The sequence below is a fragment of the Nomascus leucogenys genome, chromosome 8, assembly GCF_006542625.1.
Source record: "Nomascus leucogenys isolate Asia chromosome 8, Asia_NLE_v1, whole genome shotgun sequence".
NCBI lineage: Eukaryota > Metazoa > Chordata > Mammalia > Primates > Hylobatidae > Nomascus > Nomascus leucogenys.
The window spans coordinates 110,427,445-110,443,391 of record NC_044388.1 but is presented as its reverse complement, the minus strand read 5'-3'; the positions used below and the strand labels follow the sequence as shown (position 1 = coordinate 110,443,391).

The window sequence follows — 15,947 nt, the reverse complement described above, 5'->3', positions numbered from 1 at the left end:
GCTGGGGTCTGCACCACAGGCGCATGCTAGTCTCATAACAACAACACAAACAACCCCCGAGGCCTGGTTTCATCAAGACCCGGGCCAGACGGTCCCTTGGCCTCCTGGGTGTTGGCCGGGATCCCTTGTTCCCTCCTCTGAACTTTCCAGCTCCCTGCTCATCTGGTTCAGGGCCTGGAACCACACCTGGATAAGCTCATCGTATGGACGAGGGCATGCGACGGTTTGGCCTGGAGTGAGGATGACAGCCCACCTACCTGTCCTCATGCAGCCCAGGTCGAAGCTTTATTCCCGAGGGGCACACCATGCCAACTGCCAACTCGGCTGTGACCCCCAGATCCTCGCCAGCTGCCTGAGGGCCTGGTTCCCGGAGTGGGGCGGGTAGTGGGGGCTGCGAAGCCCCTGTGGGTTCTTCCGGCCCTCACCCCATCACTGCGCTTCATTTATGCCCAACAAGCCTCACTGACAGCTAAGTGGTGCGGTCTCATGAGACTCGGAATGAGGGTCTGTGTCCCCGTCCCACCCGTGCCCCAGGGTTGACCTCAGCCCCAGAAGGGACAGGCAAGGTCCGAGACTGCAGGGCCCCTCACAGAGCCAGCACAGACTGACCTCCCACCTCAGCAGGTCTGGTGCTGGCCCCTGGACACATCCTGACCTGCAACAGGTTCCCAGCCCACCACACCCGCTCAGGCCACACAAGACAGTCCCACCTCCATCCTGCCTCACTCTGACGTGGCTCATCAGTGAGACAAAGACCCCCAGAGCAAGTCCAGCTGACCAGCTGCTCGGCCCTCCGGGGTGAGGCGGCCTGGGCTCTCGGCCCCTCACAGCCCGCCTGTGTGTGTTGACACTGGGGAAGCCTCTGGCAGGACATGGCTTAGATGGGCCCACCCTGTCTGTCCCCGCTGTGTGCACACACACAGCCACATCTGCCCAGTCACCCAAAGCATGAGATCCCAGCAGCCCAGGGCCTGCCCCTGGGGCATGGCCAGGTGGCTCCGGTCCTACTGCAGCCCCTTCTGGGCCCTTCAGCCAGGGTCTCGCTAACCAGGCCCCGTCCAGACAGCCCAAAGCTACGCCTGCATTCGGCACGCTCCAGTAACTCAACAGGTGCTGTGCCCGGCACTGGGGCAGAGTCCACACTCGCTGAACGCTGCTCTCAGGTGGGCGGGGCCTCCCCAGCCGAAGCCAGAGGCCACCCCGGACCAGCTCTCAGGCACATGTCTTCCCAGCTCAGAGACGGCAACGCCACAGACCAGGGCCTCCCAGAGAGCCGGCTGTTACACAGTTACCAGCCCACCCTCACACTGCCCACTCAGGCCTCAGCACCCCAACCCGGGTAATTGGAGGGGCTGATTCGTAACCCAAAAGGCTCCTCCCTCGTGAATCCACACCCCAGCCCCCCATGAATCCCACACACACCTACTGCTCCATCAGTGCACAGGGGCCCATGGTGTCCAGTCCCCAGCCTCTGGTGCTGGACCTTGCCAGTCCAGCAAAGCCAAGACAGCAGCCAGGGGCTTTCTCGCAGGACCGGCTGCAAGGGCAGGACTTCCTACCAGCTGCCCCGGCCCCGCCCCAGCCCCCAGCTCTGGTCTCCTCAGCACCCAGCTCTTGGCCCCCACCGTCTCCCCAGGCCTCACTCCTCCCAGCCAAGGTGCTGAAGGCCGGAGCTTGGGTCCCAACCAGAGCCCTCCGAGCCCAGTCAAAAGCGCGCACACACACACACACACACACCACCCAAACCTCTTCCTTCCTCCCCACACATGGCCCGAGGCAGGGGCAGCAGCAGGCGGGGAGGCAGACGCCAGCCCAGGGGGCGGGTAACCTTATCTCCCAGCAGCTACACCTTGGCTCAGCCCGCTGCCCTGCCCCCCACATCCTGGCAGGGCATGTGTGCATCTTGGTGCGGGTGGGTGGGGGGGGGGCGGTCCTCATTACAGAGACCAAAGTGCCCAGCTTGCCCACTGGCCTCTCCCAAACTCCTGGGTCCAGGGACAGAGGGAGAGGAGGGGACGTGGGGAGGGCGCGCTGACTGCTACACCGAGGGAGCGGTGGCTTCACCTGCCCACAGGTACAGTTTTCATCACCACCTGAGCAGCCCCCACTGGGAGGCTGCATGCAACTTATCCTGTGGGCCCCACACACCAAAGGCACCTGTGGCCACTTCACAACGGAGCACCTAAGGTGCAGTGCACCCCTGCTGGGCACCCCGGGGAGGTTGGGGCTAATTTGCAGTGAAGCCCCTTCAAAGCCCTAACCAGGGCAGCTGAAGAAAATAGGCAGAGCCAGGAGGCCCCACCCCCAAATCCACCTGAGGGGCTCTGTCATTCACTTGCCTACCTGCCGGCCAGATCCCTCAAGGCCAGCACCACCCTCTCTACCAGAGGGGCCCTGCGGCCATGGAGGAGGGAGAAGGGCGGGCACCACATAGACCATGGTGTCCTGCCCCTCCCAGGCCCCACCGTCTCACACCAGCCCCTCTCAGCCCCGGGTCTGGCCCTTACAGCACACACGGTCATTCCCTCTGCATCTTCCTGCCAGGGACACCTCCTCCAGGAAGCCTTCCCTCTCCCGCTCAGACAGTTAGAAGATCCAACAGGGCCCAGCCCTGAGTGACAGCCCTGAGAGAGCCCCTCTCAGCACTCTGCCCCAGCACTGTCAGCGCTAGCTAAGGTCTGAGCTCAACTCCTCCGGGCAGGGCTCTACCAACAGGTGAGGCCAGCCGCATCCCTGGACCCAGCCCCCAGCCCAGGCCAGGCACCCTGGCCGGCACTCCCACACCCCTGCCTCTTCAAAGCCTCTGCAGCTCCAAGATCTCCCTCCCCAGGGTCCCCCTCTCCAGGGCCTCCCCCAACCCTCCCAGCCCATGTCTGTCCTTCCTCAAATCAGTGCCCACCGCAGGCTCTGACAGCAACAACGGGGGCTTAGAGAAGGAAAACTCCTTGTCCGGGTCACAGAGCTGGCCTGAGGCCCCACCAGGTTCACACTCAGTCTCTGACTGGGCCCTGCACCTCCTGCCCCCTGGGGCCACATTTCCCCGGTATAATGAGGGGCACCCCCTGAACCCTCAGCTGCTGGGAGGGGTTCCCGAGGGCTCTGTTGTCTCTACTGCAGATTGACAGTGGGGAATCTGGCCATGGGTGGAAGGTGCCGTCTGCCTGCAGCTCAAAGCCCCTTGCCTCAGGACAGGCAGCCCTGGATTCTGGAGGAGGCCTTTCCTCTGGCCTCAGACCTCGGCCAGACCCGGGTGCCGGGGAACGGCAAAGGTGCTCCAGGAGGCTCGGTGGCCAGCTTCACTCCCCACCTGGCCCAGGAGCTGGGACAAGCCACAGCCAGGTGTCGTGGGGCTGCAACAGGAGGGCCAAGGCCTGGCCACAGACAGCAGGGATCCCACGGCACTAGGTCACCAAACTTTTCCAAGTCCAGTCCCTGGACACCCCAACCATCACACCGAGGGGCCCGTCCTGTCTACCTCCCAGCCTGCAGCCTCCTCCCAGGGGGTCTGCCCACCTGCGAGGCGGCATGTGCTCCTTGCAGCCACTGGCTCGTGGGAGGCTCCTCACTTCTCATGGCCACCCCAGCCCCTATCCAACCCCACACAAAGTCCCCAGCCCTGATCTGGCCCCTGGCTCCTGACCCAGGTTATCCAGGAGAACCCGGGCAGGACCCCACCCCACCCCTGCCCCCAGGCCAAGCCATGGGCAGGCCAGCCTCGGCACGCCAACTCACAGTGCCCCGGCCACCCCCCACTCCCAACCTGGATCGGCGTGACTCACAGGGCCGGCACGCCACCTCCAGCCTACACCTCGGGCGGCCACCCCCGACACACGCACCTGCCCTGACTTGCTGCTGGTGGACGGTGGCAGTGCCAAGGCCACACTTGGCCCTCAGGCGGCACGACTGACCACAACAACAGAGGGGCTGCAGGGGAGAGGGCAGGAAGGTTGTGCTCAGGCAGGGGACACAGAAAAGGGAGCCCCTGCTGGGCTGGAGTCCCTAATCCTGAAGCTCCAACAGCCCCGAGGCCTTCCGCCCCCCCAAGGGAAGCAGGCTGGGAGGCCACAGTCTCGGACCCAGAGACCAGCATGCCTCCAGGCTCTGCCATACTGGAGAGGGGGCTGCAGCCGCCAAGGCCAGATCCCAGGGCCACTGCCCCTCCCACACAAGGCCCCAGGGTTAGAGCTGGGGAAGGCTGAGCTCCATCCTTAGGGGCAGCTGGGCCCAGGTCCCTACAGACTACAGGCACAGAGGGGCTGAGCTGGACCCATGAACCCACTCAGGCTGGGCCTAAGGTCTTCCATCTGTATAATGGGGCTGTCCTGCTACCTCCCAGGACCGCAGGGTGGGGTCAGAGAGGGGCTGGGGCAGGAAGGTGAGACCCTGCGGCTGTCAGGGAGCACAGGAGCATCGTCTAAGGCCTGGAGCAAGCCCCTGATGAGGGAGAGCCACCAAGACCCTGGGCCACGGCCACTGGCAGTGCCTGCCACAGACGGTCAGTGATGGGCAGCGACTCAGTCCTGGGGGCCCTTCTCGACTTCCCGGACACAGACACAGATGCCTGGATGGCCAGGAAGTGAAGGGAGGCCCCATCTCAGGGTGCCCCAGAAGCAGCTCACCACAGGACAGCCAGCCTCCCTTCCCACGGTCTGTCACGGAGCCCCCGGGCCTCCTTCATCTCCATCCCATGCACAGGGCATCTGTGCCCTCGGCAACAGCTGTTGCTGATGGGGCAGGCCCGAGCCCCGCCCTCAGGGAGCCCACAGGGATCAGAAAGGCCCAGCTAAGCACGGACAAGCAGGTCCAACCGAGAACAGCATAATTCCTGGTCCTGCTGTGCAGAGGAGGTGTGGTGGGGAGGAGCTATAAGGCTGGAGGAGCCAGGTGGGCCCCAAAGGCTGGGCTGCATCCCAGGAGCTCAGCTGGCAGGCAAGTGACCCAGCAGGAGCCGCGTTTGCTGACTGACAAATGGGTGGCGGCTGAGGTCCACCCCCACCCTCAAGGAGGGAAGGCAAGAGACGTGTGTCCCCACCCGAGGACAGCAGCAGGACGTCTCTTCCGGGTACAGGATGAAGCAGGACAATCTGACTTGAGGAAACAAAACAAAGTCACAGCCAAGGATGGCCTGGCTCCTGCCCTCCAGGCTCCAGAGGCCGCTCCTGAGGCTGCCTGGACTCCCTGCAGGCAACCCTGCAAGGCTGGGGTGCTTCACAGCCTGGGGTCTGCGGGGGCAGCCTCCCTCGGCAAACCCCAACTCCAGGCTGCCTTTGAGAGCAAGCGGATGGCACGCGCTACCCAGGATCAGAGCTCCCTACCCACCCCTCCTGCGACTCTGAGTGGCCGACCCAGCCTCACAGCCACAGTCCTGAGGCTGGCAGGGGCATGGAGGGCCACCACTTCGGTACCTGTCCCAGGCACTGCTCCTTGGGGACAGGTGACAGGGGCCACAGCCTGTTCCCTCGGCACCCAGGAGCCTGCCTCTAAGCAAATAAACCAACAAGCATCCACATTTGCCTCCAGGCCACAGGACCCTTTGGGACCAGGCCAGCTCTGTTCACCATCTGCGTTCTGGAGGCAGATGGCCACAGCCCTCTTAGGTGGCAAGGGTTAAACCACACAGTGGTAAGGACCCCACACACAGGCGCTGGCCAGTACACACACCTTCAGGTGGCGGCAGCAAGGCAGCAACACCAACACAGGCCTGGCTCCCCAACGCCGACCCAGCAGACAGAGAACTTGCCTCTCTGCCTAGGCTGACAGCATCCAGCCAGGAACTCATCTCCCAGGAAACAGCCGGGGTGGCCTGGCACCCCCAGAGCTCTGTGCCTTGCCTGTGCCCTCTGCCCTGGCCCTGCCCAGAACCCTGGGTGGCTGCCAGCTTCCTGCCAAGCTAGCTCCTCGTCCCCAGCCACAGTCGTCGTGAAACCTGCTCACCACCCAGGGTACCACTGTCTGCCCCCACAGCCACCACTCCAGGAGTGCGGCACAAGGGCCAGGCCTGGGTTTGGCTGACGCTGAACTGCACATCACCTGCCCCAGCTCGGCCCTTCCACGCACACCTGGATTCTCACAGCCCCTCCAAGGGTGGCAGAGCAGGAGGGTCCCCGCTCAGCACCCCATCAGCTCACACAACATCCCCCATACCGGTTCTGATGGAAGTGGGGGGGGGGGGGCGGCGAGATGGCTTCCTGGGGACAGAAGCTAGTCTGCAGAGCAGGAGGGTGTGACAGATCAAAACGCACACACAGACGGTGAAAATCGGGCAGAAGCTGGAGGCCAGAATAAAAATGTTAAATCTCTGCAAGAGTAGAGTGCTCCTCCCTGACCCCCACATCCAAACTGACCTCTGTTTTCACAAAGGCCAAGAAGAGACAGAAGTGGTCCCGGAGAGGGAAGTTGGGAAAACGGTCATCTCCGAGGGGTGGCGGGAGATGGGGGTGTGGATGTGCTGGCTGCAGGGCACACACACACGGAGACTTCACCCAGCTGTGCAGGAAGGACACGCGCGCCTTCCCTAGTGGTGATGCCAGCACACGCAGGGCTGAGTTCTAAGGAGGGCCCAGCCCCACAACTGTGCTGGACACTGGGGGCCCCTCTCATGCTCCAGGCCTCCCATGCTCCGGGCCTCCCATGCTCTGGGCCACCTGCCCTTGGTCAGGCAGTGATGGGGACAACGCCATCACCTTCCATGTGGGACAGCATGTGGCCCAGGGAGGGCAGCCAGCTCGCCATCAAGGACCCAACACCCCTGGGGCTGGCTGAGATCAGGAACCCCAACACTGCCAGAGGCCCCCAGAAATGAAGGCAGAGCATGGAGAGGGTGAGAATGGGTGCTGTCAGTGCCCAGCACGGATGCAGTGAGCTTTGGGCTCCGTCCCCAAAGGCTGAGCAAGACTGGCCAGGTCCCCACTCCCAGTGCCAGCCCCTCAGGGGGCCAGCCCCTAGGCCAGCAGTCATAGGGCTGCCAGGAAAACCCGGCTGACGGGTCAGGGACACTGGGCGTGGCGCGGGGCCAGGGCACACAATCGCACACTCAGCCGGTGAACACATGGCCCAGAGGTCAGCCCGCCCACTGCCTGCCACAGGTAAGGAAATGCTTCCTGCACCCCCTCAGAGACTTGACACCCAAGGTGCCCTCACCATACCCCTTCCCTCCCTCCTGAGACCCTGCAGCCCACAGGCCCAGCCAGGTCCCTAGGGCTGCTCCCCTGGCTGGTCTCAGCTGCAAGGGGCCAGGAGGTCCCTCTCTACCATGCTTTCATTTCCATGCCCAGTGCCCAGCTTCCCCCGTGAGCACAGCCAGGGAGGGTGCTGCCTGTGCGCTGAGCACCCGAGATGCACCAGCTAGCACAGGTCTCACTGGTTCTCTGAGAGCTCCCTAAGCATCACCTTCTATAGACGGAGGACATGGCAAGGCTCCAACACACAAAGGTCGCCCTGGCCGAGGCCACGCAGCTGGCCGGGCTGTCGAGTCATGAGCCCAGGGCTGCCTGAGCAGTGTGTGGCAGGCGGCAGGGGAGGAGAGAGAAGAGAGGGTGGGACAGGGCAGCAGTGGGGGCTGTGATTGGCATACTGGAGGGACCTCTGCCCCCGCGGAGAAATGGAGACAGCACAGACGGGAGCAGTGTGGATGGGGCACACAGGCACGCGCACAGGTCAGGGCACAAGGCACATACACATGTACACACACGCACCCTGCCAGGCACCGAAGCTCCTAGACTCCCACAACCCTGGGCACCGCGAGGTGCGACAGCTGGCACAGGCAGGCCCCGCGGCTGAGGGTACCCCTCTGGGCCTCCACGAGAAGGCCTGGCTGCGCTCGCAGAGGGGCCGCCTTCTTCCACCCCAACCAGCGGGGCCGGTGGGAGGGTGCCTTCCTTCCTAAGGAAGATCCTAACTTTGATAGGAAACAGAAATGTGAATTCCATTTTTGTTTTAAAAAATTAATACATAGCAAGGCTTGCCATGATCTGCCTGCATGGGGAGAAGGGAGGCCAGCAGGCTGTGCAGGGGGCAGGGAGGGGGGGCAGGCGGGCAGCAGCTTGTTTTCTCTAGTGGCCTCTGCCATCGAGTTGCAGGGTGCGCGGTGTTTGTTGTTTGTTTTGGGGAGTGTTTTACAGAATCTCAGCAACCCCCCAGCCACTAACACAAACTCTCACACCGAGAATGCTCTCCCGCCAGAAGCCGGCCCTCCTGCTCCGCACCAGGGAGTGGCTGCCTCCAAATCGCCCCCGCCCCAGCCCTCAGGCTTCTCCTCCAGCCCTGACAACCCACACAGGGCCCAGAGCTGCCGGCCCTGGGCCCACCTGCTGGCCACCCCAGGCTGCCCGCTGGCCCTGGCCCGTGTTCCCAGCTGGAAAACCAGACGGCCGACCCAGCGTCACTCCCAGCTCTCCCGCCAGGCCGATCATCCACACACGGTCTCCGGGCTGACCCTCAGATGAACCAGGGTTTATTCCGGGCCAGGACCTGCCTGGAATCCCCTGCCCACTGCCTGGAGCAACTGTTCACAGTGTCCACAGCCCACCCGGGAGCCCTCGGCCGCCCTCCATGAAGAGCGCCCCCCTCCCAGACCCCAGAAGCCACTGTGATTCTGGAGGCAGGAAGGTTTCCTGGGTGCCCAGCCAGCCACAGCCATCGGCACTAGGCCAGGAAGACAGCAGGCAGCTCCCACCTCCCCACAGTGGCCTGCGCTCTGGCCCGGCCTGCTCTCCACCCCCAGCCTTGGGTCATTCCAGGAACATGTCAGGCTCTCTCGCCTCTAGCCTTGAACATGCTGTTCTTTGGGCCTGAAACTCCTCCACCTGTTTCCTGGCTCACTCCAGCCTGGCTCCGTTTTACATAATACCTCCTCCAGGAAGCCTTCCCAGAGTCTCTCAGTTGGGGTAGGGGTGTCATCTCCCACATACCCCCTCCAGAGCACTCCCTGCAGTGCAGGGCACAGTCAGCCCCTCACCCTGGGTGCCAAGGCTGAGGGCTACTGAGGACAGGGCCATGGCCACTCCATTGTGACACCCTGGGCCCTGGCCAGTACCTGGCACATAGCAGGTGCCAAGTACAGACCTACAGGATGGCGGGACCAGGTCGGCACCGGCTGCAGGAGTCTCCACAGTCCTTAAGAACCAGCCAGGCAGGTGCCAAGTTCCAAGGAGATCCAAGCAGTAACACAAGGCACTGCCAAGCTGTGCTTCCCCAAGCAGGTTAGACAATCTCTCTGAGCCTCTATCCCCTCTTCTGTAGAAATGAAACTGAAGAAGGAAGTCGCCAGGAGGCAAAAGGTCTAAATTTTACCACCCACTTGCTGTGCCTCCCCAGGCAGCCGCTGGCCTGGCCATTCTCTGGGTAGGCAGAGGGAACGGCATTTTCTCGGGGCTCAACATATGGAGGTTGTGGGGGTTTGGTCTGGGAGGAAAACCGGAGGCAGGGGGTGCCCTGGGGGCCTCCCTCCAGCCAGAGCCTGTGGAAAGAGTGGCCCTGGGCCTGGGCTGAGGGCCGGGATCCCTGTGACCAGCGACCAGTGACCAGCGCAGCCCACACCAGGAGGGTGGCCTGCAATTCACCCCCTCACCCCTCAGGACAGCTGGGGACCAGAGCCACCCTCAGGCTGGGCGCAGCCCACACTGGGGAAGTGGCAGTGACCACCAGGCTGGCCTTTCCTCATCCATCCCACAGGTGGTGAGTGCGAACCACCGCCCAGGCTCAAGCTTCACTGGGGCACAGCGGCCGCCGCCCGCAGATCTGGGTTTGAGTCCTGGCTGTATCGCTTATGGCTGGGCAGGGCCTTGGGCATCTGACTCAACCTCGCTGGGTCTAAATGTCCTTGTCCTCAGAAAGGGGATGGCGCCCTCGCCTTTAACTCCCGGAAGCCGTGAGGATTAACCGACACCACAGACAGCCGCCTGGACAGCCACCTTCATGCACCACTCAGAGAGCACTTGCCCATCAGGCGCCTGCTTCCTCCGTCGAACCCGGGGCTAGGAAAGGCAGAGAAAAGCCAGGCTGGGAGGCCAGGTGAGGTGGCGCACTCCTGAAGTCCCCACTATCCGAGAGGCCGGGGCGGGAGGATCACTTGAGCCCAGGAGTTCACATCTGGCCTGGGCAACAAAGCAAGACCGTGTCTCTAATTTTTAAAATTTTAATTAAAATAAATTAGAAAACAAAGGTGGGCCCTGCCCAGGGGCACCCAGTCCAGAGTCAGAAAGACAGCCTTTTCCAGGAGCCTGGCTATCGGCTGGTAATGTGGCAAGGCAGAGGAGACATCAAGGGGGGCTTCCTGTGGGAGGTGCCACTCACCTCCCTCCAGCTACAACCCAGTAGGCTCCGACACCTCCCCATGCCAACCCCGGGCCTCTCTGTGGATAGCGGGGGGATGGGACAGACCTGCACACATGTCTACCATGAGGAAGGTAGGCCTAGGGAGGATGACAGACAGACGATGGGGACCCCTGGCACCAGAAGACAGGAAGATCTAGGTCAAAAAAAAGCCCCACCACCTCCTGGCCAAGGACCGCAGCACACAATGCTGCTTCTCTGCGCCGCAGTATTCTCATCTGGAAAATGGGCCAACGGCCTGGGAACATGCAGGGTTGGAGACCACACACAAGAAGGGCTGAGCGCAGGGCCCGGGGCACAGTAGTGGGCACACAGCTGTTAAAGACAGTCGGGTGTGGACCACAGTTCCTGGCAGGCAGCAGGTGCTCATAACTGAGCGCATCTCGGTGGCCATGCCCTTCCTGTTACTATCATTCCTAGCCCAAGGAACAGCACCAAAGGCTGCTCTCTGGGACCCGAGTCCTTCATCCCACCCTGGCCCCAGACACTTCCGCCTTACCAGAAAGCACGGCTCCTGATCGCCCCCAGCTCTGTGGACACTTGGCTGTGTAGCCCAGCCCAGCTCCTCACCCTCTCTGGGCGCCCGCTTCCTCATCCATAACGGACTGGTCTCCAGGGCCCCTCCCCTGCTGACGAACCCGGGGCAGACGCCACAGCCCAGGCCAGGCTTGGCCACAGGTTCCTGGAATGCCAGGCCCCACCCAGCAGGCAGGAGGGTCTGGCCTACGGTAGCTCTGCAACCAGGAAGGCTGGGTCTCAGCCCCTCTCCTGCTGCCCCTTCACCAGAGTGCCAGATTCCAGATCTCAAGCAGCTCCCTGCCCAGTCCAGACCAGAGAGCCTGAGCTACCGCCTGGGGTCACACAGCCTACAAGGGCAGAGCCAGAACTCGCCTGCCCCACAGGAGCACACGCCCTGCCGGGCCCTCTGCTGCCACCCTCTGAGGTGGTAGAGTACCGGGAAGAGCAGGGCCTCACAGTCCAGCACCTGGACACAGTTCCTCTGCCTGCTGGGAGCCCCCAGGTGGGTCAGTGGGCCTCTCTGATCCTCCGTCTCCTCCTCTAAACTAAGCCTAATAACACCCACCCCGTAAGATGATGGGGAGGCCTCCGTGATGCCCTCTAAGGTGACGGGGAGGCCTCCGTGATGCCCTCTAAGCCGTGTGCCTGGAACTCGGTGAGAACGAATCAATTCTGCAATGGGTCCAACCACTGTCTCCCCTCACGGGACAGTCCTAGGGCCAGGCCTCCTCCAGCCAAAGGAAGAGGGACACTCGCCTGAGGCACCCACTCCACACCATCTCCCATACTCAGCCCAGGATAGGCCCACGCTCCAGCCCCAAGCAGCAAAGCCAGCATCCAGGCGGCCCTCGGCTGGGGCCCTGGCTGCGGCCCTCCACCTCCCCAGTGGGCGCGTGTCCTGCCACGCCGCCAGGCACCTTCGGCCTACCTGGCTCTCCCTCTCCCTCCCCACACCCTTCTGCCTCTACGAGCAGCACCGAGACTGGATGGCCTGGCTTCAAGCCCCATCCTCACCCCTCCCCACACCTCAGTTTCCCCTCCATAAAATGGGGAAGTAGCAAGGATCCCGTGGGTCCAGACTAATGTCACCCTGCCTTGACGTCACTCCCTCGAGGTGGCCTCTCCTCCCCTCCCCAGGGAGGGAAGTGGGGCCCGAGCACCCCACAAGGGAGGCCCAGGCTGGGCCTGGCACCCAGTCCTGCACCAGGCTGGCAGGATGTTGGGAAATGCACAGGCACTTATTTCAACACTGCGGGCCACGTCACAGACGGGTTTCAACACGCAGCAGCGCCCAGGAAGGGCTGCAGCCATCTTGGCCCAGCCACCTGCCACGCCGCCCGGGGGAGACAGGCCCGGCCCTGCACTCGCGCACCCGTGGCTGCCCCACGGCCCCAACTCAGTTGATGACCCTCATCCTCAGGACAGGCAGAGACAAGGGCAGACCACTTCAAGGGAGCGCACGCCACCCCCAGGCCCATCCTCCATACCCCAAGGGCCAGGCCACACGCCCAGTGAACCCAGAGGCACCGGCCCAAGAGCTGGCCGCCAGGCCCTGCCCCAAGCCACCAGTGCCACGGCCATGAAATGGGGCGAGAGTTCTCTGCCAGCTTGTTAGGGGCAAGGCCTAGGGGTGATCATGTTATGGAAAGAGAAGGTGCCCCCAGAAGTCTGGCCCCCATCAGCATTTGAGGAGAAGCTCAGCCCAGCCGGCTCTCGCTGGACACACGGCAGCCCCGCCAAGCCCCATACTCACCTGGGCTCATAGCCAGGGCTGCCCTGGCCCTGCCTGAATGTGAAGCAAAAACACCAGGGGGGCCAGAGATAGTGGCGGCTGCCCAAGAGCACCCTGGCTCTAGACGACGGGTCCCCTGAGCCCTCATGGCAGAGGACAGAGGCCTGGGGGGTCAAGGGACTTTTCCAAAGCCACACGTCAGACGAGACAGGCAGCAAGGACCCCACTCAGCCCCGAGCCCCAGCAGCCCCCACTGGGCCGGTGGGAGGGAAGACTTTTGTAACTGGGTGGGAATGTGATGGGAAGCAGGATCAGCTTCGGATGCAAACCCCTCTCCAGGGCGCTCTCTTGAGCGTGTCCCAGAGCGAGGGTGACCCACCTGGCCAGCCCAGGGCCCCTCACACTGTCTTCAGCACTCATCCCTCAAGTGAGCTTGATGTGGCCTCTTCCCCAGGCCCTCTAGCTCCTGCCACTCCCTCAGGTGGAACCCAGTGGAAGAAGGGACACTGTGCCCTCTGCTGACCACCCACCTTCCGCGACGGCCCCTCAGCAGCTACCCGCCGGGCCAGCCACCCTTCTCTTGGCGGCGTTCTCTCCAGGAGTGAGGGCACTCATCGTGTCCATGCCGCCTCCAACCCCAGACCCTCTGTGGTCTGAGCTCAGCTGTACACAAGGACCACCGGGCGCCACCACACAGTGAGCTGCATGGGGTGGACGCTTCTGTCCAGATCTCCCCGGCCCCAGCCTGCAGCCCAGGGCCCAGCCAGCACACGGGGAAGGCTTGCGGGTAGCAAGGAAGGACAAGGAAGGACGACCAGGGAGGTCACATCGGAGGCAGCACTCTGAAACCCTGAAAGGCCCTGGCATGTCCGGGCTGCCCCAACAGAGCTACAGGATCCCAAATGAGGAGGTCACCATGAGCCCTTCGTCTACCGGGCAAAGGCCTGGCGTTTGTCCTGTAGAAGTGATGCCCCACGGGGAGAGACCCAGTAAACCAGCGCACAAATAAGAAATCTGGGCTCCCAAGGTGAGGGGCCTCGTCTGCACACAGGGACCAGAAAGGCCTTGGAGCCAGCTGGGCAGGGAGGCCTGATATGCTCCCAGCAGTGGACATAGCAAGGGCAGAGAGCCCTGCCAAGCTCAGTGCAGCACTGCCCGAGGTCACACTGCCAAGTGGCGGTGGAGCCAGTGCTCAAGCTCAGAGCGTGTGCTCCCCCACAGCCCATGCGGAGGGACACCACCCCACAGGGCCTCCGGGGCTCCTGAAAGGCATAGCCATGGGACAGTCATCCTTCCGACTCGGGACATCAGAAGACCAGGACCAGATCCCAGCTGGGTCCCAGGGAGTCAGGCAGTGGGCCCCCATTCCCACCTGTCTGGGAGCCCCCAGCACCCCACTGTGACTTCCAATCCAGCAAAGGAAATGGGCTGCGCTTTCCTCGGTGCACTGAGGCTCTGAGCACACCCCGCTCATCCCACTGGGTGGGAGGCAGAGTCCACGGCGAGCTCCCACGTGTGCGAACACAGTACACATGCTGGGCTCATGCACCCGCACACACGAGACTGTGTAAATGGAGTCTGTAAGTTTCAGGTTACAATGAGCCTTGAACTAGGAGGAGGGGACCTCTGGACTCAGCCTCTCCTCCCGCACCTCTGCCTCGGAATGTGAGGCTGTGGGAGGAGGCACCAAGGCAGCTCCGGGACAGGATCCCCGAGAGCCCTCAACACACCAAGGCCACCGAGCAGGTCCCACCCCGAACCCAGGCCCACGACTCCCAAGCCCACAGGGAGGAGGCCCTGGGTGGGGCTGGAGGGAACACAAAGGTGGGGGTGTGGAGAGCTCACAGGGAATGGGTGACAGTATCCAAGAGGCCCCTGGAGGCACAACAGCTGCGATCTCCAACACACATAACCCCCCCACACACACACACATGCACACAACCCCCACACTCACACACACACAAAACCCCTGCACTCACAACCCCCTCACATACACACATAACCCCCGCACTCACACACACACAAAACCCCTGCACTCACACACACACAAAACCCCTGTACTCACAACCCCCTCACATACACACATAACCCCTGCACTCACACACATATAACCCCCACACACACACGCACACATAACCCCCCACACACACCCCCCGCACTCACACATAACCCCCGACACACACACATAACCCCTCCACACACACACGTAACCCCCCCACACACACATAACCCCCCACACACACACATAACCCCCAACACACACACAACCCCCCCACACACACAACCCCAGACACACACACAACCCCTCCACATACACACCCCAACACACACACATAACCCCCACACACACACACGTAACCCACACACACACACACATAACCCCCCCACACACAACCCCCCCACACACATAACCCCTGCACTCACACACACATAACCCCCCACACACATAACCCCTGCATTCACACACACATAACCCCCCACACAAACCCCCCATACACACAACCACCCCCCCACACACACATAACCCCACACACACAACCCCTGCACTCACAACCCGCCACACACACACAACCACCCCACACACACAACCCCCCCACACACATATAACCCCCACACACATAACCCCCCATACAACCCCCCCACAAACCCCACACACACATACACACAACCCCCGCACTCACACATAACCCCCCCACACATACACACAAACCCCCCACACAAACCCCCACACACACACACACAACCCCTACACTCACACACTTTCACACACACATGCAGTCACACATATGCACAGCACACACACATCTACTCACATGCACAGTCACACGCACACATCCAAACACATTCACATAGTCACACACACATCCACACTCACCCAGTCACATCCACACATAGCATGAAGTCACACATACGTCCACACACATTCACATATACTCACACATACATTCTCAGTCACACACACACCACACAGCCACACACATATACATCCACATGCATGCACACTCACAGGCACCTACAGTCACACATACCTATACACACAAAATACATACACAGTCACACACGCACACTCATACACACACACCCTAACAGAACGGCACACCTGACTTTTTACTCAAAGCCAGCCAGCTCTCTGCAGCCTTCTGCTGCCTGAGCCTCTCATCCTGCAGGGCCCATCTCCAGAATGCCACAGTATGGGAAGGCCCCGGTGGCCACCATGGCAGAGGCTATCCAGCCCCAGGGGAGTGGGCGGCAAGGGCAGAGTCAGGAGCTGCCCTACTTCCCAAGGGGGCCTCAAGCCCACTGGACGGAACAGCACCTCGCAGGCACCTGGCTGTGCCTGTCAAGGCCAGCTGACCATCAGCAG

At 62.4% G+C, this 15,947-nt stretch overlaps 1 protein-coding gene across 3 annotated transcripts in view; it reads right to left on the bottom strand.

Annotated features, from left to right (window-relative positions):
- The window catches only part of RXRA (retinoid X receptor alpha), a 115,826-nt gene that overhangs the window by 58,118 nt on the left and 41,761 nt on the right, over positions 1-15,947 (bottom strand). The window contains exon 1 of one of the 3 annotated variants that reach the window (XM_030818143.1): positions 3,837-4,704. The exons of the other annotated variants lie outside the window; for them this stretch is intronic. The gene's annotated coding sequence lies outside the window, so the exon portion shown is untranslated. Of the gene's footprint in view, positions 1-3,836; positions 4,705-15,947 lie in introns of those variants that run through there. 3 annotated transcript variants of the gene reach the window in all.